The following is a 23,361-nucleotide window of genomic DNA, read 5'->3' on the forward strand; positions in this document are numbered from 1 at the left end:
ATACAGGCTCCGTATGCACTGGGGTCTCATATGCAACTGACTTCAGGTATTTCCGTGGAAAATAATCAAGGAGATTCAGGTGAGGAGATTTCGCACGTCATGGATTAGGACGTCCCCTTACAATCCAGCGACAAGGAAATACTGTACCGGTGCTGCTCCATCGTATTGTACTGTACGTTCCTGAACAGCACTGAGTAATGAATATTTCTGTCGTTGATTAATAGCACTTTCTGTCATAGGGCAATTGAAATACGATACAGCAGAGCCATCTTATAGACAAGTAAAATAAATAAAACTTTCACGACGATTTCCTGGTAATCATGCTCGTCCTCCTTCTTATGGGAAATAAAGTACACGTAAATAAACAGCACAGTATGTGTAAATGTGTACTTACGTTAGTTATAAATAAACTGGAAAAGAATAATGCCGTAGATATGTTTACTTCCATATCTTTTCAAGCTGGCTTCTCTGACCACAGGTTGTTGTTGTTGTTGTGGTCTTCAGTCCAGAGGCTGGTTTGATGCAGCTCTCCATGCTACTCTGTCCTCTGCAAGGTTCTCCATCTCCCAGTACTTACTGCAACCTGCATCCTTCTGAATCTGCTTAGTGTATTCATCTCTTGTTCTCCCTCTACAACTTTTACCCTCCACACTGCCCTCTAATACTAAACTGGCGATCCCTTGATGCCTCAGAATATGTCCCGCCAACCGATCCCTTCTAGTGCCACAAACTCCTCCCCAATTCTATTCAATACCTCCTCATTAGTTATGTGAGCTACCCATCTAATCTTCAGCATTCTTCTGCAGCGCCACATTTCGAAAGCTTCTATTCTCTTCTTGTCTAAACTATTTTTCGTCCATGTTTCATTTCCATGCATGGCTACACTCCATACAAATACTTTCAGAAACGACTTCCTGACGTTTAAATCTATACTCGATGTTAACAAATTTCTCTTCTTCAGAAACGCTTTCCTTGCCATTCCCTGTCTATATTCTATATTAATTTTAATTTTAATAATTAACAGCCTCAATTGCACTGTTTGCCTAGAATTTACCTAGGTTTCAGTCGGGATGTAATTTGAGGAGAGCCATGCGAGAGGCGTTCAGTGAATTCGAAAGTAAAGTTCTATGTACTGACTTGGCAGAAAATCCTGAGAAATTTTGGTCTTATGTGAAAGTGGTAGGTGGATCAAAACAAAATGTCCAGACACTCTGTGACCAAAATGGTACTGAAACAGAGGACCACAGACTAAAGGCCGAAATACTAAATGTCTTTTTCCAAAGCTGTTTGAAAGAGGAAGACTGCACTCTAGTTCCTTCTCTAGATTGTCGCACAGATGACAAAATGGTAGATATCGAAATAGACGACAGACGGATAGAGAAACAATTAAAATCGCTCAAAAGAGGAAAGGCCGCTGTACCTGATGGGATACCAGTTCGATTTTTACACAGAGTACGCGAAGGACCTTGTCCCCCTTCTTGCAGCGGTGTACCGTAGGACTCTAGAAGAGCGTAGCGTTCCAAAGGATTGGAAACGGGCACAGGTCATCCCCGTTTTCAAGAAGGGACGTCGAACAGATGCGCAGAACTACAGACCTATATCTCTAACGTCGATCAGTTGTAGAATTTTGGAACACGCATTATGTTCGAGTATAATGACTTGTCTGGAAACTAGAAATCTACTCTCTAGGAATCAGCATGTGTTTCTAAAAGGACGATCGTGTGAAACTCAGCTCGCGCTATTCGTCCACGAGACTCAGAGGGCCATAGACACGGGTTCCCAGGTAGATTCCGTGTTTCTTGACTTCCGCATGGCGTTCGATACAGTTCCCCACAGTCGTTTCATGAACAAAGTAAGAGCATATGGACTATCAGACCAATTGTGTGATTGGATTGAAGAGTTCCTAGATAACAGAACGCAGCATGTCATTCTCAATGGAGAGAAGTCTTCCGAAGTAAAAGTAATTTCAGGTGTGCAGCAGGGGAGGTTCGTAGGACCGTTGCTATTCACAATATACATAAATGACCTTGGGGATGACATCGGAAGTTCACTGAGACTTTTTGCGGATGATGCTGTGGTATATCGAGAGGTTGTAACAATGGAAAATTGTACTGAAATGCAGGAGAATCTGTAGCGAATTATCGCATGGTGCAGGGAATGGCAATTGAATCTCATTGTAGACAAGTGTAACGTGCTGCGAATACATAGAAAGAAAGATCCCTTATCATTTAGCTACAATGTAGCAGGCCAGCAACTGGAAGCAGTTAATTCCGTACATTATCTAGGAGTACGCATTAGGAGTGATTTAAAATGAAATGATCATATAAAGTTGATCGTCGGTAAAGCAGATACCAGACTGAGGTTCATTGGAAGAATCCTAAGTAAATGCAATCCGAAAACAAAGGAAGTAGGTTACAGTACGCTTGTTCGCCCACTGCTTGAATGCTGCTCAGCAGTGTGGGATCCGTACCAGATAGGGTTGATAGAAGAGATAGAGAAGGTCCAACGGAGAGCAGCGCGCTTCGTTACAGGATCATTCAGTAATCGCGAAAGCGTTACGGAGATGATAGATAAACTCCAGTGGAAGACTCTGCAAGAGAGACGCTCAGTAGCTCGGTACGGGCTTTTGTTGAAGTTTCGAGAACATACCCTCCGCGAGGAGTCAAGCAGTATATTGCTCCCTCCTACGTATATCTCGCGAAGAGACCATGAGGATAAAATCAGAGAGATTAGAGCCCACACAGAGGCATACCGACAATCGCTCTTTCCACGAACAATACGAGAGTGGAATAGAAGGGAGAACCGATAGAGGAACCTAAGGTACCCTCCGCCACACACCGTCAGGTGGCTTGCGGAGTATGGATGTAGATGTAAATGTAGATGTAAACCCAACCTCCTTCAGAATAACAGTAACTACCGTCTTTCCACAGTGGACATCGTCAAGCTAAAACTACAAATCCATACATTATCGTCAGACTGAAAATACGTATCTGGAACTGCCTCGGCCCCACTTCGCGACCGCGATGCGGCAGCCACGAGTGCTGGACTGGCCTCATGACGCTACGCTCAGTTCCAGTACGATGTCCACTATGGCAAGACGGTAGTTTCTGTTATTCTGAAGAAGGTTGCGTTATACAGACTGAAACATAGGTAAATTCTAGGCAAACAGTGCAACTGAGGCTGTTAATTATTAAAATTAAAATTAATATTTACACAGGGCCGCGATATGTTGAAGATATTTGTATTTTATATCCTCTCTACTCTGGCCATCATCAGTTATTTTGCTCCCCAAATAGCAATACTCCTTTACTACTTTAAGTGTCTCATTTCCTAATCTAATTACATCAGCATCACCCGACTTAATTCGACTACAATCAATTACCCTCGTTTTGCTTTTGTTGGTGGTCATCTTATATCCTCCTTTCAATACACTGTCCATTCAGTTCAACTGCTCTTCCAAGTCCCACAGGTTAACCATCCCAAATTCTTCAGTGGAGCACTCTCAGGGTCGGCAACGCCTACACAAGACAACTCCCTGGCACAGTTTTTAGATCTACCACTGCTGCTGCAATGGTAGGTTATCAAGATTTAAGTGAGTTCGAGCGTGGTATTATAGTCGGCACCCAAGCGATGGGACACCGCTTCTCAGAGGTAGCGATGAAGTGCGGATCTTCCGGTACGAACATTCCACGAGTGTATCGTGAACATCAGGAAGTCGGTAAAACATCAAGTCTCCGAGATCACTGCCGCCGGAAAAAGACCCTGCAAGAACGGGACCTAATACGACTGAAGCGAATCGTTCAACGTGACACAAGTGGAACATTTCCGGAAATTGCTGCAGATTCCAATGCGTGGCCAACAACAAGAGTGCAAACCATTCAACAAAACATCATCGATATGGGCTTTCGGAGCCGAAGACCCACTCGTGTACTCTTGATGACTGCACGACGCAAAGCTTAACGCCTCGCGTGGGCCGGCCGGTGTGGCCGAGCGGTTCTAGGCGCTACAGTCTGGAACCGCGCAACCGCTACGGTCGCAGGTTCGAATCCTGCCTCGGGCATGGATGTGTGTGCTGTCCTTAGGTTAGTTAGGTTTAAGTAGTTCTACGTTCTAGGGGACTGATGACCTCAGAAGTTAAGTCCCGTAGTGCTCAGAGCCGAGCCTCGCGTGCGCCCACAACATCGACGTTGGATAGTCGATGACAGGAAATATGTTGCCTGGTCGGACGAGTCTCGTTTCAAATTGCATCGAGAGGATGGACGTGCACCGGCATGGAGATAACCTCATGACTCTATGGACTCTGGATGCGAACAGTGCAGTATCCAAACTGGTGGAGACACTGTAATGGTATGGGGCGCGTTGAGTTGGAGTGATATGGGACCCCTGATACGTCTAAATACGACTCTGATAGGTGACACATACTTAAGCACACTGTCTGATCACCTGCATCCAGTCGTGTCCATTGTGCACTCCGACGGACTTGTCACAGCGCGACGATGCAACACTCCACACCTCCAGAATTGCTATAGACTGGCTTCAGGGACGTTGTTCTGAGTTTAAAAACACTTCCGATGGCCACCAAACTCCCCTTTTTTTATTTTGGTCATCAGTCTACTGACTGGTTTGATGCGGACCGCCACCACGAATTCCTTTCCTGTGCTAACCGCTTCATCTCAGAGTAGCACCTGCAACCTACGTCCTCAATTATTTGCTTGACGTATTCCAATCTCTGTCTTCCTCTACAGTTTTTGCCCTCTACAGCTCCCTCTAGTACCATGGAAGTCATTCCCTCATGTCTTAGCAGATGTCCTATCATCCTGTCCCTTCTCCTTATCAGTGTTTTCCACATATTCCTTTCCTCTCCGATTCTGCGTAGAACCTCCTCTTCCTTACCTTATCAGTCCACCTAATTTTCAGCTTTCGTCTATAGCACCACATCTCAAATGCTTCGATTCTCTTCTGTTCCGGTTTTCCCACAGTCCATGCTTCACCACCATACAATGCTGTACTCCAGACGTACATTCTCATAAATTTCTTCCTCAAATTAAGGCCGGTATTTGATATTAGTAGACTTCTCTTGGCAAGAAATGCCTTTTTTGCCATAGCGAGTCTGCTTTTGATGTCCTCCTTGCTCCGTCCGTCATTTGTTATTTTACTGCCTAGGTAGCAGAATTCCTTAACTTCATTGACTCCGTGACCATCAATCCTGATGTTAAGTTTCTCGCTGTTCTCATTTCTACTACTTCTCACCACCTTCGTCTTTCTCCGATTTACTCTCAAACCATACTGTGTACTCATTAGACTGTTCATTCCGTTCAGCAGATCATTTAATTCTTCTTCACTTTCACTCAGGATAGCAATGTCATCAGCGAATCGTATCATTGATATCCTTGCACCTTGTATTTTAATTCCACTCCTGAACCTTTCTTTTATTTCCATCATTGGTTCCTCGATGTACAGATTGAAGAGTAGGGGCGAAAGGCTACAGCCTTGTCTTACACCCTTCTTAATACGAGCACTTCGTTCTTGATCGTCCACTCTTATTATTCCCTCTTGGTTGTTGTACATATTGTATATGACCCGTCTCTCCCTATAGCTTACCCCTACTTTTTTCAGAATCTCGAACACCTTGCACCATTTTATATTGTCGAACGCTTTTTCCAGGTCGACAAATCCTATGAAAGTGTCTTGATTTTTCTTTAGCCTTGCTTCCATTATTAGCCGTAACGTCAGAACTCCCCATACATGAACATTATTGAGCATATCTGGAATGCCCTGGAGCGCGCTCTTCAGAAGAGATCTCCTTCCCCTCGTACTCTTAGGGATTTATGGAGAGCCCTGGAAGATTCATGGTGTCAATTCCCTGCAACACTACCTTAGACATACGTCGAGTCCCTGCCACATCGTGTTGTGGTAGTTCTGAATGGACACCGGGGACGTATACGATATTAGGCAAGTGTACCAGTTTCTTTGGTTCTTCAATATACACTCCTGGAAATGGAAAAAAGAACACATTGACACCGGTGTGTCAGACCCACCATACTTGCCAAGACCGTATGATCCTACGCAGTGCCGTAGGGGACCGCACCGCCACTTCCCAGCAAATTAGGGACACTGTTGCTCCTGGGGTATCGGCGAGGACCATTCTCAACCGTCTCCATGAAGCTGGGCTACGGTCCCGCACACCGTTAGGCCGTCTTCCGCTCACGCCCCAACATCGTGCAGCCCGCCTCCAGTGGTGTCGTGACAGGCGTCAATGGAGGGACGAATGGAGACGTGTCGTCTTCAGCGATGAGAGTCGCTTCTGCCTTGGTGCCAAAGATGGTCGTATGCGTGTTTGGCGCCGTGCAGGTGAGCGCCACAATCAGGACTGCATACGACCGAGGCACACAGGGCCAACACCCGGCATCATGGTGTGGGGAGCGATCTCCTACACTGGCCGTACACCAGTGGTGATCGTCGAGGGGACACTGAATAGTGCACGGTACATCCAAACCGTCATCGAACCCATCGTTGTACCATTCCTAGACCGGCAAGGGAACTTGCTGTTCCAACAGGACAATGCACGTCCGCATGTATCCCGTGCCACCCAACGTGCTCTAGAAGGTGTAAGTCAACTACCCTGGCCAGCAAGATCTCCGGATCTGTCCCCCATTGAGCATGTTTGGGACTGGATGAAGCGTCGTCTCACGCGGTCTGCACGTCCAGCACGAACGCTGGTCCAACTGAGGCGCCAGGTGGAAATGGCATGGCAAGCCGTTCCACAGGACTACAGCCAGCATCTCTACGATCGTCTCCATGGGAGAATAGCAGCCTGCATTGCTGCGAAAGGTGGATATACACTGTACTAGTGCCGACATTGTGCATGCTCTGTTGCCTGTGTCTATGTGCCTGTGGTTCTGTCAGTGTGATAATGTGATGTATCTGACCCCAGGAATGTGTCAATAAAGTTTCCCCTTCCTGGGACAATGAATTCACGGTGTTCTTATTTCAATTTCCAGGAGTGTATATATATACAGGGTGGTCCATTGATAGCGACCGGGCCAAATATCTCACGAAATAAGCATCAAACTACAAACAACGAAACTCGTCTAACTTCAAGGGGAAACCCAGATGGCGCTATGGTAGACCCGCTAGATGGCAATGCCATAGGTCAAACGGATATCAACTGAGTTTTTTTAAATAGGAACTCCCATTTTTATTACATATTCGTGTAGTACGTATAGAAATATGAATGTTTTAGTTGGACCACTTTTTTCGCTTTGTGACAGATGGCTCTGTAATAGTCACAAACGTATAAGTACGTGGTATCACGTAACATTCCACCAGTGCGGACGGTATTTGCTTCGTGATACATTACCCATGTTAAAATGGACCGTTTACCAATTGCGGAAAAGGTCGATATCGTGTTAATGTATGGCTATTGTGATCAAAATGCACAATGGGCGTGTGCTATGTATGCTAATCAGTATCCTGGACGGTGTCCGGACCTTTCATCGGATAGTTACGTTATTTAAGGAAACAGGAAGTGTTCAGCCACATGTGAAACGCCAACCACGACCTGCAACAAATGATGATGCCCAAGTAGGTGTTTTAGCTGCTGTCGCGGGTAATCCGCAGATCAGTAGCAGACAAATTGCGCGAGAATCGGGAATCTCAACAACGTCGGTGTTGAGAATGCTACATCAACATCGATTGCACCCGTACCATATTTCTATGCCCCAGGAATTGTACGGCGACGACTTTGAATGTCGTGTTCAGTTCTGCCACTGGGCACAAGAGAAATTACGAGACGATGACAGATTTTTTGCACGCATTCTATTTAGCGACGAAACGTCATTCAGCGACAGCAGTAATGTAAACCGATATAATATGTAGTATTGGGCAACGGAAAATCCACGATGGCTGTGACAAGTGGAACATCAGCGACCTTGGCTGGTTAATGTTTAATGCGGCGTTATGGGAGGAAGGATAATTGGCCCCCATTTTATCGATGCAATCTAAATGGTGCAATGTATGCTGATTTCCTAAGTAATGTTCTACCGATGTCACTACAAGATGTTTCACTGCATGACAGAATGGCGATGTACTTCCAACATGATGGATGTCCGGCACATAGCTCGCACGCGGTTGAAGCGGTATTGAATAGCATATTTCATGACAGGTGGATTGGTCGCCGAAGCACCATACCATGGCCCGCACGTTCACCGGATCTGACGTCCCCGGATTTCTTTCTGTGGGGAAAGTTGAAGGAGATTTACTATCGTGATCCACCGACAACGCCTGACAACATGCTTCAGCGCATTGTCAATGCATGTGCCAACATTACAAAAGGCGAACTACTCGCTGTTGAGAGTAATGTCGTTACACGTATTGCAAAATGCATTGAGGTTGACGGACATCATTTTGCGCAATTATTGCATTAATGTGGTATTTACAGGTAATCACGCTGTAACAGCATGCGTTCTGAGAAATGATAAGTTCACAAAGATACATGTATCAAATTGGAACAACCGAAATAAAATGTTGAAACGTTTCTGCGTTCTGCAGGTTAATTTAAAAAACCTACCTGTTACCAACTGTTCGTCTAAAATTGTGAGCCATATCTATGTGACTATTGTAGCGCTATGTACCACAAAGCGAAAAAAGTGGTCCAACTAAAACATTCATATTTGTTTACGCACTACACGAATATGTAATAAAAAATGGGGGATAGAATTGGACGGAGAATCAGCACTGGTCGTACTTTTTTTTTTTTTTTTTTTTTGTTATCCGAAAAATCGATTTTTGGTCATTTAGTGACCATCCTCAGTGCTAGAAGTTAAAAATTTCATATAACAATCAGAGTGTAAAACAGAAAATCACAACTACACCTACGTATGAATATAGTTGGTAGGAACATACCTATAATATACAATTAAAATTGGTAGGCACTGGTATCAACAAGCTTAGAGCGATCACCTAAACTGAGGCCGCTGTTTAAATGCACCTGTTAGTCTACACCCTCAAACTTTATTTGTTGTTGTAATGAATATTGTTTAATGGCATTTGAATTGTTACTTAGTGGCATTTTTCGTACTATTACTATTTTTTATATATTTGACTCCTCAGTTTTAACGCAATATTTACGTAAATCAAGAAAGATATACTTCCAACTTCCCACGCCAAATGGTGGGTGCTATGTTTTACATCAAGGAACCGTGTATATTTGATGTGATGTATGTGTGGGTTCTGACCCAGTGCTTCTGCGGAAGGGTATAACCATTGTTATAATAATGCTAGCTTGTCCAAAGGGGCAAACGAGAGGTACATCATCATGTCGGTTAAATATAATAACAAAATTGTTTATCCACACCTAAAAACTTTTTTGTAATAAATATTGTGTTTCACGGCATTTTAATTATTACTATTTTTTATATATTTTAATCCTTAGTCTTAGCGTAACATTTTACGTAAATCACGAACGTTGTACTTCTAACTTCGCACGCCAGTGGTGGGTATTATGTTTTTTAAAAACCTGTGTTATACCTCATTTCGTGTTATTCATACACTCCTGGAAATGGAAAAAAGAACACATTGACACCGGTGTGTCAGACCCACCATACTTTCTCCGGACACTGCGAGAGGGCTGTGCAAGCAATGATCACTCGCACGGCACAGCGGACACACCAGGAACCGCGGTGTTGGCCGTCGAATGGCGCTAGCTGCGCAGCATTTGTGCACCGCCGCCGTCAGTGTCAGCCAGTTTGCCGTGGCATACGGAGCTCCATCGCAGTCTTTAACACTGGTAGCATGCCGCGACAGCGTGGACGTGAACCGTATGTGCAGTTGACGGACTTTGAGCGAGGGCGTATAGTGGGCATGCGGGAGGGCGGGTGGATGTACCGCCGAATTGCTCAACACGTGGGGCGTGAGGTCTCCACAGTACATCGATGTTGTCGTCAGTGGTCGGCGGAAGGTGCACGTGCCCGTCGACCTGGGACCGGACCGCAGCGACGCACGGATGCACGCCAAGACCGTATGATCCTACGCAGTGCCGTAGGGGACCGCACCGCCACTTCCCAGCAAATTAGGGACACTGTTGCTCCTGGGGTATCGGCGAGGACCATTCGCAACCGTCTCCATGAAGCTGGGCTACGGTCCCGCACACCGTTAGGCCGCCTTCCGCTCACGCCCCAACATCGTGCAGCCCGCCTCCAGTGGTGTCGCGACAGGCGTGGGTGGAGGGACGAATGGAGACGTGTCGTCTTCAGCGATGAGAGTCGCTTCTGCCTTGGTGCCAATGATGGTCGTATGCGTGTTTGGCGCCGTGCAGGTGAGCGCCACAATCAGGACTGCATACGACCGAGGCACACAGGGCCAACACCCGGCATCATGGTGTGGGGAGCGATCTCCTACACTGGCCGTACACCAGTGGTGATCGTCGAGGGGACACTGAATAGTGCACGGTACATCCAAACCGTCATCGAACCCATCGTTGTACCATTCCTAGACCGGCAAGGGAACTTGCTGTTCCAACAGGACAATGCACGTCCGCATGTATCCCGTGCCACCCAACGTGCTCTAGAAGGTGTAAGTCAACTACCCTGGCCAGCAAGATCTCCGGATCTGTCCCCCATTGAGCATGTTTGGGACTGGATGAAGCGTCGTCTCACGCGGTCTGCACGTCCAGCACGAATGCTGGTCCAACTGAGGCGCCAGGTGGAAATGGCATGGCAAGCCGTTCCACAGGACTACATCCAGCATCTCTACGATCGTCTCCATGGGAGAATAGCAGCCTGCATTGCTGCGAAAGGTGGATATACACTGTACTAGTGCCGACATTGTGCATGCTCTGTTGCCTGTGTCTATGTGGCTGTGGTTCTGTCAGTGTGATCATGTGATGTGTCTGACCCCAGGAATGTGTCAATAAAGTTTCCCCTTCCTGAGACAATGAATTCACGGTGTTCTTGTTTCAATTTCCAGGAGTGTATATTATTCTTTTTCTTTGTCTTTTTCTCTTTTACTTGTCTTGCACTCTGACAAGTTATTATCGATCATTTTTTTGTTTTTTTCAAAAACAATACTCCAATGTATTTTAGATGTTTCCTTCCCCCTTCGTCTGCTATGTTTTTTACGTACATTTTAAATTTGAATTACTTCAGGATTCACAAATGCACAAGAGTTATTTTGTGTTAATATCTTGCAAAACCAGTAATATTAAGTCTTCACGTGACACATGTCCCATAGAGGGTGTTCCACGCCCTGTCACACCGAGGTCTGCTGAACAGGTGCATTTAAACAGCGGCCTCAGTTTATGTGAACGCTCTAAGCTTGTTGATACCAGTGCCTACCAATTTTAATTGTATATTACGGGTATGTTCCTACCAACTGTTATGTTCATACGCAGGTGTAGTTGTGATTTTCCGTTTTATACTCTCTGATCGTTATGTGAAATTTTTAACTTCTAGCACTGAGGATGGTCACTAAGTGACCGAAAATCGATTTTGCGGATAATAAAACAAAAAAATACGACCAATGCTGATTCTCCTTCCAGTTCTATCTACTATTTGGTCGTGGTGCACAGAACACTCCATGGAGTCGCCAATCAAAAAAAATGGTGGAGGGGGGTCCTACTTAAAAAAAAAACGCAGTTGATATTCGTTTGACCTATGGGGGTTGGCCGAGCGGTTCTAGGCGCTTCAGTTGGGAACTGTGCGACCGCTGCGGTCGCAGGTTCGAATCCTGCCTCGGGCATGGGTGTGTGTGATGTCCTCAGGTTAGTTAGGTTTAAGTAGTTTTAAGTTCTAGGGGACTGATGACCATAGCAGTTGTCCCATAGTGCTCAGAGCCATTTGAACCATTTGAATCATTTGAAGCTATGGCAGCGCCATCTAGCGGGCAAACCACAGCGCCATCAGGTTTCCCCCTTCAAGCTAGACGAGTTTCGTTCTCTGTAGTTTTTTCGTTTGACGCTTATTTCGTGAGATATTTGGCTCGGTCACTATCAATGGACGAGAGAGAGAGAGAGACAGAGAGAGAGAGGAGAGAGTGAAGGGGGGAGATCAGATTGAGAGAATAGCTGTGAGCAGCCCAATTTCGCGTTAAAATGGCTTCCCTGGTGCCAATACTAAATAAACAAAGTCCACGCATTACTGGCGGTGGTAGAAAATACAATTGTCGGACGAACAATGCACCAGCCAGCCAGGGGGTAAATATGCGATGTACAGTGCGGTGCGGGACCGGCTGTGACCGCCAGGGCGCATCGCCGTGCGTCGCTGTCGCTTTGTGACCGCGGATTCCTGCCGTCGCAGCCGCCCACACATTCCGGCAGAATAAAAGCGGCGACACCGCGGCCGGCCGGAATGCCCGCCAGTAGGCAGCAGGCGCCACATACCTGCCCGTCCGGACTCTGCACGGTGTGGGAGGGTAGGCGGCCCCCTCCCCTCCCCCCCCCCCCCCTCCAACCCTACTGTGCCGTGGCTGCGAGCCGGTCTCAATTATGCAAAATCCGCGAGCGGACTGCGCACTCTGTTTGTCCAGCTATCGGCGTGCTGACGGAATTCGTCGTAACGGCTGCTCACCGCACGCGTCGTTTGCCTTCAAAGGCTGGTGTGTGTGGCAACCACCGCAAGGTAAACTTAGCAGACGATACGTCAGTCATCCTCGAGTGAGCAGACTGGCCACTTTGGACCGTTGTGGAAAGCGCAGAACTGGTACCACACGATCGTCAGACACACACCGTCGACAGAGCACGGCAGTTAATTCCAGTGGATGTCAGACCTGAGTTTCTCCAGGCGTATACAACTTTCTAATAACTTCCGGGAATTCACCCACTTCATGAAAAAAAGGCGATAAGAGTGATTTGAACAATTACCGAGGAATCTCTTTGCTACCAACGACGTGCAAGATCTTTTCGAGCTGAATCAGTCTTAGATCAACAATTTGGCGAATATCAAGCTGGTTTCAGGACATCAAGATCCTGTGCGGAGCAGATACATAACTTGAAATCTGTTATATCATACGCCACATCAAGAACAAAAACGTTTGTTGTGACCTTTGTCGACTTTCAAAAAGCGTATGACTCAGTTGATTGAGAAACAATAAAGAAGACCCTTGCCTAATTTGGTCCAGATAGGAAAACAATCAATCTGATAAGCTCCACTTTAAACAGCACGGTGTCGACAGTGAATTTCAAAGGTGAACCATCAGAACGATTTGAAATCTGTACAAGGGTGAGGCCCGCTGTCTCCATTGCTTTTCAACTGTGTCCTGCAAAAGATAGAGAGTGGAAAACAACCGTACCGCCGGGTTATGGGATCCAAATTGAACACAAAAGAAATGGCCTCAGTGGAAACTGTCTTTTGCTGATGATCTGGCACTCATTGCAAATAATACTGACGAAGCTAAGGTTCAAGTGTCGAGCCTACAATCAATTGCTGCTAAGACTGGCCTAAAAATAGCATTTAACGAAACTGAATTCATCACAGACATCAAACACGCTCCTCCTCATATTGAAATACAAGAAGAGAAAATCTAGCATTCGAAGAAATTTAAATATCTTGGAGAATTAATTACACGTGACGGTTCAGAAAATGCAGCTTTACAAAGTAGGTGCTCTAAACTGGAAGGTGCTTCTCATCTGTGCAAAGACTTATACAAAAGCAAAAGCCTGTCTTTAAACCTAAAACTTTGTCATTATAACACCGTAATTAGAACGTCAGCTTTGCATGAATCAGAATATTTAAACATAACGAAGAAAGGACCACTACAAAAACTTGAGATAAAAGACCGGAAAATTTTGAGGAAAAACCTTGGCCCCATCAAAGAAAACGGAGAATTCCGCCGAAGATACAACTGTGAATTATACGAACACACAGAAGACATTGTTACCAGCACGAGGAAGCGGAGGATGATGTTTTTTGGTCTTCTGGAAAGAATGAACCGGCAAAGACTTACTCATCGTATACATTCATCAATTTCAAAAACAAAATCGCATTCGCAGTGGGCAAGCCAAGTTAAAAAGGATTTACAGGAAGCTGAAATTTCATTTTATGACATTCAGGCTCGAGAAGTTTTCAGAGAAAAAGTCAAAGTTACTAAAAACCTTATTATGGTTACTACGCCAGTTCCACGTCCTAAGAAGCACAGTCATACGAAATGAAAAAATACTGGCAGAAGAGGGAAACACAATCAGGGAAGAAATCAAAATCTTCGTGCTCCATAGCAGGCCGAAACCATAGCAAAACAAAAAAAAAACAAAAAAATATGTGGAAAATCCACAGGAATTTTCAAATAACTTCCGGCAATTCAGCCAGGTAACACTTTCAGCGACCGCCGATATTTCGGCGGGCGAGCACCCCGCCATTTTCAAGGCAAACTGCAATGGACAGGCGGCGCACATGCAAATTTAAAACCTCACTTCTCGGACTGAAGCAGCAAAGATAACACACACACTGAACACTAGTGCCACCAAAGATGACCAAAGTCAGAGCTATCGATAGTGAGACTATGAATTCGCAGGTGAGGTAGCATTGACTCTGTCCCTCTGTTTTTTGACAATGGAGAGAGCCGGACTCCAAACAGAGTTTAAACAGAAACCTCCATCCATGTTAACGAGGTTACTCGCTAATTTAATCTCAACTGCCTCCCTAATAACACTGTCGCAGTAGCTGGACGTGCATGCCAATATATCGGTGTTATTGTATAACATGGGGTGACTAGTATCCAAGCAATGTGCGCCAGTAGCATATCTATTTGGCTGCTGTAATCGTGTACGCCGCCCGTTCGTTGCAGTTTGCCTTGAAAATGGCGGGGTGTTTTCCCGCCGAAATACCGGCGGTCGCTGAAAGTGTTACGTGGCTGAATTCCCGGAAGTTATTTGAAAGTTGGATACGCCAGGAGAAACTCAGGTCTCACATTGTTTACCTCTACGGGGAGGAAATGTACTGGTGTTTACGTAAGTTCGAGAAACTTCGTAGCTGTCGAGTTAGACTGCAATGTGCTTTGTCGTTTTTATTGAGGTGTCGTGATGAAAATCATGTCCCGACATTTGCCAAGGTTGTGCACCACATTAATTCTCCTGCCGCCAATCGCATCATGCAACGTGCTGGCTTGGCTCTTGTTCGCGAAAGGACTCGTTTTACTCGTCGACGTTTGGATTCTGTTTCCATAGAATTGTATTGTTTTCATGAAATGGTTGCATCTGAAGTGTCTGATTTCACTTGGGATTGGTTGGACGGTGCCTCATGGACTCAAGCTGACTGGGAATACAACTCCGTCACTGCCCGGCATTTGGCAAAGTTTGAACGTTTTAATCGCGCGGAGTCGGATGTTATATCTCGACGTTCTGTGATAAATTTCGCAGAGAAATCTTTTGACGACGCAACCTTATCCATGCTAGGGAAGGGTTTAAATTTTGCACCCACACCGAAGAGTTTGCCGGTAGTTGATTTTATTACTTCAATTGAATAGGGAGTTTGTAAACTACCTCCTGACGCTGCAGTGGAGGTTAGGAGGGAGGCATGCCGTGTTTTGACCAGGGCTCGTCCAGCAAGAGTAATGTAACAGCAGCAGAGAGGGCTGCTTTACGCTCTCTCAAAGTTGGTACTGATATTGTTATTTTACCACCGGGCAAGGGCAACGCCACCGTTGTTTTAAATAAACATGATTATATACAAAAGATGCAACGTTTACTATCTGATTCAGGTTATCGCAGAATCGATGCTGACCCCACAAAAAGTGTTGAGAGAAAGACCAACAGCCTCCTGAAGAAAAATGGTCTGTCGCAGGACACTATCAAGAGTCTTAACACATATAGTGCTGTTCCCCCCCCGATTATATGACCTTCCGAAGGTTCACTAGGAACTGGTTCCTTCCCTCCTATAGTGAGTAACATCGGCGCTCCGACATATCGTGTAGCCAAGCATCTTGCTTCTCTGTTGAGTCCACAAGTAGGTCGGTGTGAACATCATATAAGGAACTCAGCTGATTTTTTACGTCGTTTGGGGGAACTGCGGTTGAATGACTGATATTTTAGTGAGTTTCGATGTGGTCTCTCTCCTCACTTGTGACCCCCTGTCTGATTCGTTGCGGTTAATTGAGGCCAGGTTTAGTGCTGAATTAACTAATCTCTTTCGGCATGTGTTGACCAGTATTACGAGCAGACAGATGGAGTTGCGATGGATAGTCCGTTGTCTCCTGTGATCGCAAATTTGTTTATGGAAGACTTCGAGGAGCGTGCATTGGAGTCGGCGCCTTTGAAACCCGCCTGTTTCTTTAGATACGTTGACGATACCTTCGCTGTTTGGCCTCACGGTAGGGTTAATTTGAATGTCTTTCTAGAACATCTGAACTCGATCCACCCGAACATTCGTTTTACGATGGAGGTGGAAGAGGATAGTTGCCTTCCCTTTCTTGACGTGTTGGTTAGGAGGAAGGATGATGGATCATTGGGACATGCAGTCCACAGGAAACGTACTCACACCGACTTGTACTTACAGGCTAATAGTTGTCACCATCCGGCTCAGCCTGAAGGGGTACTTCGTACCTTGGTACACAGGGCACATGTCGTTTCTGACGCTGAGACTTTGCCAGCTGAGCTGTCCCATCTTGAAGTTACATTTCGTCAAAATGGTTATAGTGATAGACAGATTGAACGTCCGTTGCGCTATGGACCAACTGTACATCGGGTGATTGATGATAATTCTGAGTCAACACATAAGTCTACTGCCTTTTTGCCTTACGTAGGAAACACGTCCAACAATGTCGGTCGTATTTTACGGAAATACGATGTGAAATGTGTTTTCCGACCTCCATCTAAAATTAGAGCACTTTTGAGTTCTGTTAAGGATGATCTTGGACTGCGTAAGGCGGCTGTATATCGTATTCCTTGTAGCTGCGGCATGGCATATATTGGTGAAACTATCAGGACCGTGGAGGACCGATGTACTGAGCATAAACGGCACACACGATTACAGCAGCCAAGCAGATCTGCTATTGCCGAACATTGCTTGGATACTGGTCACCCCACGTTATATAATAACACCGAGGTATTGGCATGCACGTCCAGCTACTGCGACAGTGTTATTAGGGAGGCAGTTGAGATTAAATTAGCGAGCAACCTTGTTAACAGGGATGGAGGTTTCCGTTTAAACTCTGTTTGGAGTCCGGCTCTCTCCCTTGTCAAAAAAACAGAGAGACAGAGTCAACGCTACCTCACCTGCGAATTCATAGTCCCACTATCGATAGCTCTGACTTTGGTCGTCTTTGGTGGCACTAGTGTTCAGTGTGTGTGTTATCTTTGCTGCTTCAGTGCGAGAAGTGAGGTTTTAAATTTGCATGTGCGCCGCCTGTCCATTGCAATTTGCCTTGAAAATGGCGGGGTGTTCTCCTGCCGAAATATGGGCGGTCGCTGAAAGTGTTACCTGGCTGAATTGCCGGAAGTTACTTGAAAATTCCAGTGCATGTTCCACATGGTTTTTTTGTTTGTTTTTTTGGCCTGCTATGGAGCACAAAGATTTTGATTTCTTCCCTGATTGTGTTTTCCTCTTCTGCCAGTAGATTTTCATTTCGGCTGACTGTGCTTCTTTTCTCTGTTTTGACCATTTGCAAGCAGGACGTGGAACTGGCGTAGTAAGCGAAATAATGTTTTTTGTAATTTTGACTTTTTCTCTGTAAAACTTCTCGAACCTGAATGTCATCAAACGAAATTTCAGCTTCCAGTAAATCCTTTGGTAGGGCCATTTCGAATACGATTATTTTGTTTTTGAAATTGATGAATGTATGCCGGTTCATTCTTTCCAGATGACCAAAAAACGTCATTCTCCGCTTCCTCATGCTGATAACAATGTCTTCTGTGTTTTCGTATAATTCACAGTTGTGTCTTCGGCGGAATTCTCCGTTTTCTTTGATAGAGCCAAGGATTTTCCTCAAAATTTTCCGGTCTTTTATTTGAAGTTTTCGTAGTGGTCCTTTCTTCGTCATGTTCAAATATTCTGGTTCATGCAAAGCTGACGGTCTAATTGCGGAGTTATAATGACTAAGTTTTTGGTTTAAAGACAGGCTTTTGCTTTTGTATAAGTCTTTGCACAGATGAGAAGCACCTTCCAGTTTAGAGCACCTACTTTGTAAAGCTGCATTTTCTGAACTGTCACGTGTAATTAATTCTCCAAGATATTTAAATTTCTTCGAATGCTAGATTTTCTCTTCTTGTATTTCAATATGAGGAGGAGCGTGTTTGATGTCTGTGATGAATTCAGTTTCGTTAAATGCTATTTTTAGGCCAGTCTTAGCAGCAATTGATTGTAGGCTCGACACTTGAACCTTAGCTTCGTCAGTATTATTTGCAATGAGTGCCAGATCATCAGCAAAAAACAAACAGTTTCCACTGAGTCCATTTCTTTTGTGTTCAATTTGGATCCCATAACCTGGCGGTACGGTTGTTTTCCACTCTCTATCTTTTGCAGGACACAGTTGAAAAGCAATGGAGACAGCGGGCCTCACCCTTGTACAGATTTCAAATCGTTCTGATGGTTCGCCTCTGAAATTGACCTTTGACACTGTGCTGTTTAAAGTGGAGCTTATCAGATTGATTGTTTTCCTATCTGGACCAAAGTCGGCAAGGGTCTTCTTTATCGTTCCTCGATCAATTGAGTCATACGCGTTTTGAATGTCACAACAAACGTTTTTGATCTTGATTTGGCGTATGATATAACAGATTTCAAGTTATGTATCTGCTCCGCGCAGGATCTTGATGTCCTGAAACCAGCTTGATATTCGCCAATTTGTTGATCTAAGACTGATTCAGCTTTGTTTAACAACAGTCTGGAAAGATCTTGTACGGCGTTGGTATCAAAGATATTCCTCGGTAATTACTCAGATCACTCTTATCGCCTTTTTTATGAAGTGGGTGAATAATTTGTAGGATTCAATCTGGAGATAGAGTTACAGTTTCCCAAATCTTCACCATGATATCATGGAGCTGTTTTATTGTATCATGATCTGCGTATTTCCACATTTCAGCCAAGATCTGATTCTCACCTCCAGATTTGTTATTTCTCAAGGCTTGTATAGTTTTCATCATTTCGTCCACATCTACATCTACATATACATACATACCCCGCAACCCACGACGGAGGGTACCTCGTACCACAACTAGCATCTTCTCTCCCTGTTCCACTCCCAAAGAGAACGAGGGAAATATGACTGCCTATATGCCTCTGTACGAGCCCTAATCTCTCTTGTATTATCTTAGTGGTCTTTCCGCAAAATGTAAGTTGGCGGCAGTAAAATTGTACTGAAATCAGCCTCTAAATTTCGTCAGTAGCGATTCACGAAGAGAACGCCTCCTTTCCTCCAGAGACTCCCACCCGAGTTCCTGAAGCATTTCCGTAACACTCGCGTGACGATCAAACCTAGTAGTAACAAATATAGCAGCCCGCCTCTGAATTGCTTCTATGTCCTCCCTCAATCTGACCTGATAGGGATGCCAAACGCTCGAGGAGAACTCAAGAATAGGTCGTATTAGTGTTTTATAAGCGGTCTCCTTTACAGATGAACTACATCTTCCCAAATTTGTCCCAATGAACCGAAGACGACTATCCACCTTCCCCACAACTGCCATTAAATGCTTGTCCCACTTCATATCGCTCTGCAATGTTACGCCCAAATATTTAATCGACGTGACTGTGTCAAGCGCTACACTACTAATGGAGTATTCAAACATTACGGGATTCTTTTTCCTATTCATCTGCATTAATTTACATTTATCTATATTTAGAATTAGCTGCCATTCTTAACACCAATCACAAATCCTGTCCAAGTCATCTTGTATCCTCCTACAAACGACGACACCTCCCCGTACACCATCATCAGCAAACAGCCGCACATTGCTATCCACCCTATTCAAAATGTCATTTATGTAGATAGAAAACAACAGCGGACCTACCACACTTCCCAGGGGCACTCCAGATGATACCCTAACCTCCGATGAAAACTCACCATCGAGGACAACGTACTGGGTTCTATTACTTAAGAAGTAATGTGAGAGGGGACTATCTGCTGGAGGAACATGGTTGTATTTAGATACACATTTTCCATACTGTGCCCACCTGCCAAAAGGCGGAATAACCAACTCCTACAGTGGGGGCCGTTGTGACGTGTGCAGGAAGACAGTGAATGACTTTCTGGAAGGCACAGACACGGGTCTGGACCTATGTCGCCTCCACTGCCATGAACAGCTGGCCTAGGTTCTACTGTTGAGGATCCGTGGCGCTTACAGGCTGATGAGCGTGGTCTCACACGTTCTTGTTTGGGTTTTCATCTGAGGAATCTCGTGACGACAGGACTATCGTGAACTAATCCTGGCGCGCTTGAGAAAAACCTGCAGATATACGAGGGTCACTCCAAAAGAAGTGCACACTATTTTTGTAAAACTACAGTTTTCATTCTGCATGTGTGAACGTTTTGCAGTGTGTAGATACATCCTTCCCGCTTGTTTTCAAACTTAGTTCAACCCGTTCCCGTGAGTGGCGCCGTCACAGCAAGTCTTCAAGATGGCTGCTACACGTGACGTTCGTCAGAAGCAACGTGCTGTCATACATTTCCTGTGCTTTGAAAACGAGACAGTGGGAAACATCCACAAGAGTTTGGAAAAGGTGTATGGAGATGCTGCTCTCGATCGCAGTACAGTTTGTCGGTGGGCAAGCAGGTTACGTGACGAAAGCGGGCAAGGCAGGTTTGAGGATTGTCCTCGCAGCGGCAGGCCTCGTACTGCACACACTCCAGACAATGCGCAGAGAGTTAACGAATTGGTGACTGCTGACAGATGCATCACAGAGTACGAATTGTCACGCTACGCTGGGTTAGGGGAAGGAAGTGTTTGCAGAATACTGAAAGTGTTGGCGTTAAAAAAGGTTCATGCCAGGTGGGCTCCCAGGATGTTGACAGTGGCTTACACAGAATCAAGAAAAACTGTATGCAGGGAACTTTTGGAACAGTACGAGAACGGTGGAGATGAATTTCTTGGAAGAATTGTGACAGGTGATGAAACATGGCTCCATCATTTTTCACCAGACACGAAGAGGCAATCAATGGAGTGGCATCGTGCAAATTCACCCCCCCTCCCCAAAAAAAAGTTCAAAACCACACCTTCTCCTGGAAAAGTTATGGCTACGGTGTTTTTCGATTCTGAATGACTCTTGCTTGCGGACATCATGCCAAGTGGAACCACCATAAATTCTAATGCATATTTGACGACACTGAAGAAACTTCAAGCTCGACTGAGTTGTGTTCCACCACATCGGCAAAAGCAGAATGTTTTGCTGTTGCACGACAATGCACGGCCACATGTCAGTCAAAAAACCGTGGAAGTGATCACAAAACTTGGATGGACAACACTGAAACACCTGCTTTATAGTCCTGACCTGGCTCCATGTGACTATCATCTCTTTGGGAAACTGAAAGAATCTCTTCGTGGAACAAGGTTTGAAGATGATGACTCCCTTGCACACGCTGCCAAACAGTGGCTCCAACAGGTTTGTCCAGAATTTTACCGTGCGGGTATACAGGCGCTGGTTCCAAGATGGCGTAAGGCAGTTGAGAGGGATGGAAATTATGTGGACAAACGAATTATTGTTCCTAAACGATGTATCTCCACACTGTAAAACTTTCAAACATTTAGAATAAAAGATGGATTTTTAAAAAAATAGTGTGCATTTCTTTTAGAGTGACCCTCGTAGATCGTTCAGGACATGCTGGCCGATGCGCAGTGACCACTTTTCGTACAAACCGCTGGGTCGGATCATTTCTTTGTCTAGAATGGGAGGCCGACATGCGTTTGTCACATCTCGGCCGGTCGAGGATCACAGAATCGACGCCCAGGCTTTGCAATATCACTCAAACAGTTTTTCGTTTGAAGTCCGTGAGTTCCGCGGAGCGCCCCATTCTGCTCTCTCACGATGTCTAATGACTACTGGGGTCGTTGGTATGCAGTACCTGGCAGTAGGTGGCAGCACAATGCACCTAATATGAAAAAAGTACGTATTTTGGGGTGTCAGGATACTTTTTTCATATTAGGTGCATTGTGCTGCCACCTATCGCCAGGTACTGCATATCAACGACCTCAGTAGTCATTAGACATCGTGAGAGAGCGGAATGGGGCGCTATGGGGAACTCACGGACTTCAAACGTAAAGTGATATATGTCAGGTTCATTATAATGTGAATATCATTTCATTAATGGTCATAGTTATTGTGATATTTCCGTAGAAGTAAGACACAGCGCGAAATTCGAGGAAGTTCGCAATGACATATAGGAGTCGCTGTTATCTTGAGTTTGGTGCATATTACATAATATGTTGCTCAGAATATAGCTAACATAATGAATTTTTCCTTAGACTTGGGTGGAGGTCTCTATCTGGCACCAATCTCGATAAAATTGATATGACATTGCACATTCACTTCCGATTGCGCTGCGCCAGTGATACAGCCAGAATGAAATATACTGTAGTGGATGGGTGCCAGGAGGTGCACAGCGAGAACTTTCCAAATGATTTATTCGCTTCCACTAAAGAGCTTCGTTCACCTTGGTGCGTGTCACAGGCCCCACAATGCTGAGGCCACTGCCCCAGCGGCCTGTGCAACGCAACGCTGTGTCGTGTCGGCCTTGTTTAAGAGCTGTAGAGTTCTGATTATGTCAGGATGGCTGCACCAGCAGCTGACTCAGCGGCCACCGGCCCCGTTGACTCCGCACTGCTCTGCCAGGAGCTGTAGGACAGCCCCACTGCTGCTTCTTCCTCAGCTGACGTAGCTGGGAACGTGGCGGCAACGACTACCCCCAATCAGGCGTCCAAACCTGTGGCCCTCATCACAAAAGTCTCCAGCGTGTGTCGGGAGCTGAGATGGCTGCCCACAGTAGCGAGCCGAAGAGTGGCCCGCCCTGGCTGGCTGTGGACCCCGCGTCAGCCTCAGAGGGTGGAACCGACGACCTGCTGTGGACTGGGATGCTGTCGCCCCTTCTGTTGCCGTGTGTAGCTGCTGGTGCGACACACCCTACCATCCAGGAGAACTGTCACACTTCAATGAATCTCGTTAGAAAACAACACCTACTTATACTCAGTTGCATGCCTCTGTTTCGCTAACGCATCGCTCCCAGTCATGTACTCAGCACACCCCGGTCGCGCTAATGGGGCCCTTCTGCCTATAGCCTGTGACATGCGAACCGCTGCATTTATGCTTTTCAGCAGTTCGATGGCCCCTGTGGCCTCCATTCCACTTTGCAACCGCTGGTCAGCGTAACTTACTGCAATCCGGCCCGCACCTGGCTGTAACTTGTGCACTCCGAAATATTGCACCAAATCTAACTTCCCTATCTTAAACTGTG

The 23,361-nt window shown here is 45.6% G+C and overlaps 1 protein-coding gene across 1 annotated transcript in view; it reads right to left on the reverse strand.

The window, feature by feature from the left end:
- Positions 1 to 23,361, reverse strand: part of LOC124550776 (vegetative cell wall protein gp1-like) — a 52,654-nt gene that overhangs the window by 15,793 nt on the left and 13,500 nt on the right. The gene's annotated exons all lie outside the window — the stretch shown is intronic.

This window comes from Schistocerca americana, chromosome 9 (assembly GCF_021461395.2).
Source record: "Schistocerca americana isolate TAMUIC-IGC-003095 chromosome 9, iqSchAmer2.1, whole genome shotgun sequence".
NCBI lineage: Eukaryota > Metazoa > Arthropoda > Insecta > Orthoptera > Acrididae > Schistocerca > Schistocerca americana.